We start from the raw sequence: 3066 nt of genomic DNA, 5'->3' as shown, positions 1-3066 counted from the left end.
GCCCCCGGCTCACTGCGTCTTCGCTCATTGGTCCGTGTGGCCCGTGACCCGGAAGTTCACACGGACGCTGGGACGCAGTGCTGCCGGGAAGGGGCTCCTGCGCGGAGTTCCCGGGCGCTCGGAGCGTGGGTCCGCGTGAGAGCTCGCGGGCGCCCGGGCGGCGGTCGCCGGCGCCTGGCAGAGGGGAGGCGAGCCGGTGGGTGCCCTGGGGCTCCACACGGGTCCGTCTCCGCCTTCCTGGCACCCCTTTCCAGGGGGCGCCGTGCAGGTGAAGCCCGGCCCGCGGCCTCCCCGGTCGGGTCCGTGGACACCGGCGCTGCCCGGCCCAGGCTGGCGCCCCAGCTCCCCGGTTGCGGGGACCCTGCGACTCGCCGGCACCCCCGGAGGCCCGGTTTCGTTGATGTCAAAATGAAGGTGAGGGGCGTCTTTGCTTCCCGGGGGGTCCCGTGGGTGGTCGCTTAGTACGCAATGGATAAGTGACCGTTAGTAATAGTGGTCACTTAGTGATTAGTGATAATGGATAAGTGACAATGGATAGCTGACCCTTGCGGCCAGCTGCCTCCAGGAAGCAGGAGGGAAGGCGGCTCTGGAATCCAGAGGGAAGCTATGGCGAAAAGCAGATTAAAAAAAATTTTTTTTGAGTTATTTTATTTGAAAGGCAGGGAGATAGAAAAAGCGATATTCCATCTGCTGGTTCACTCCCCAAATGGCTGCAGGAGCCAGGGCTGGGCCAGGCCGAAGCCGGGAACCCGGGATTCCGTCCAGGTCTCCCGCGTGGGTGCAGGGCCCCGCGCACTCGGGCCATGATCTGCGGCCTCCCAGGTGCGTTAGCAGGAGCGGGATCAGAAGGGAAGCAGCCGGCCCCACTGCTCTGCTGGGTGCTGGCGTCGCAGGTGGCACCTCCCCCCCGTCCCGGGTCCCCTTGCTCCTTCTGCCCCAGACGCCGATCCGTGGCTGTGCTGCCCACCAGTGTCTGGCCTTCAACGTCCGCCCACCCCCAGCACCGTTGCCCTGTGTGTTCTGGAGGCCTTGGGCCCATCCGGTTTAGGAGCCCCTCATTAAAAAAAAAAAAAAAATGTTTGCATAGGTGTTTCCAAAGTTTCTAAGCCTGAAAAGCTGGTCCAGCCTGGGGAGGGGGCAGGGCTGGGCCCAGGCAAGGAGGCTTCCGGGCCTGGGCCGCCAGCTGGGACAGGAACTGGGCTGCAGACTGACCGGGTCACAAGTCACGGCCTCTCACGGGGGCCACGTCGTCCACTATAAATCCTGGGACAGAAACGTGGGAGCTCGGACGCTTCTGCCCAACATTTAAAGATCTCGGATTGCAGATTCGTCCCAGTCTGAGTCAGTTGTCATTTCAGAGTAGCGGGCCCCCGGCAGACGTTGGCTTAGCCCGGTCCAGCGGCTCCGAGGAGCGACTGCGGGAGGATCTGCCGGCACTCCGGCGGGAACATGTAAGAGAAATGGCCGTGCCTGCCTCCACACCTGTGCCTCAGGTGCGCCCCCCACCTCTGCTGTTTCTCATCACCCAGGCAACGCCTCCTGAACCCCTCCCCGCATTGTCAAACACCCCCGCCTGGGCGTCTCCCCTCAGACTGTGCCCACGTGCAGTACTGGATGTCAGAGAGCGGCTGTCTCCAGCAGTTGGTGTGGAGCAGGGCTGTGTGTGTGCATGAGCGTGCGTGTGCAGTGTGTAAGGGGCAGTGTGTGTGCAGTGAGCATGTGTGTGCGGTGTGTAAGGGGCAGTGTGTGTGCAGCAGTGAGTGTGTAAGGGGCAGTGTGTGTGCAGCAGTGCGTGTGCACGCACACTGGAGCCTCAGGGGACAGGCAGTGACACGGCAGCTACCGCACCACCGTTGTTCCCACGACTGTTTTACTTCTCGGGCTGCTCTGTGTTGCCGATTGCCATGGTGAGTGACACGCGTCCCTTTCAGTATCAAAAACAACACAGTAAACGCGATTTCTAAAATGCTGCTTCCTGTCTCGTGTCCTTCCAAGGAGCCCAGCGCCGCTCCCAACACCGCAGCTGCCCGAGGGCCCTGCCTGGCCGGTGCCTCCAGGCGGCCACAGTGAGGTGGCTTCACCCGAGACCGGGCCCAGACGCGGCCTCTGCCTCCCGGGGCTGGGCTCGGCGGCTGCCTGCCTCCTGGGAGGCCTCGCTCACTCTCAGGACCTCCAGCCTGTGGCTCTGGGGGCCTGGGCCGCCTGCCCCTACCCACTGACTGTGTCCGTACAACCCTCCCCCTGTGGAATGGGACAGGTGTTGGCATGCGGTTGAACCTGGCTTCCGACGCCTGACTCCAGCCCCTGCTGCTGAGACCCTGGGAGGCAGCAGTGAGGGGCTTCCTGTTCACGCTGCTCAGCCGGGGAAGGACTTCGTGCAGCTGTGTCAGGGCTCCACTGCGAAGGGGACCAGCCTGGACGAGGTGCTGCCCTGAACTGCTGCTCCTCCCGCTGCAGGTGGCCCAGGACCTGGGGAGGCTGCCCACTGCCCTGGCCAGCACCCGGGGTGTGAGCATCGTTAACCTCCCACACACACGGCAGACAACACACACGTGCCCTGCAGTCATGGGCGCGCTGACAAGTTACCCCACTGGGAGCTGGCGCCTCCCTGCTGAGTGCTCCTGGGTGCTAAGGCTGGGGGACACAGGACGGAGAGAACGCAAAAGAGAGAACCCGGCTGGAGCTTGCAGAAAACGAGCCAAGTTCAAGTCCAGGGCTGCGGAGGAAGAAGGGAAGTGAACCCAGCTCTGTGCTCGGCTGCACCGGCGGGTCGGGGCGGCCATGCGCTGTAGAGGCTTTCAAAGGTGGGTTTATTGATTATTAACTCCCAGATTGACAGAACACACGACCCAACAAAAGACGAAATCCCCTTACGCTTATGATATGAACTCTGCGAAATATCTCAGCTAAGCCAGAAACGTGTGCTGAGAATGTCCTGAGCTACTGTCGTCTAAGAGCACCTGACAGGTGGGGTGCCCTCCTGGGACCGACCGTGCCTCCCCAGTGCCCGGACGGCTTCCTGCAGGGGGAGGGGGGACGCGTGGCCCCTGTCATCCTTCCAGCCCG

The sequence above is a fragment of the Oryctolagus cuniculus genome, chromosome 11 (assembly GCF_051225735.1).
Source record: "Oryctolagus cuniculus isolate XC-2025 breed Fujian yellow rabbit chromosome 11, ASM5122573v1, whole genome shotgun sequence".
Classification (NCBI taxonomy): domain Eukaryota; kingdom Metazoa; phylum Chordata; class Mammalia; order Lagomorpha; family Leporidae; genus Oryctolagus; species Oryctolagus cuniculus.
This window is presented reverse-complemented; position numbering follows the sequence as displayed.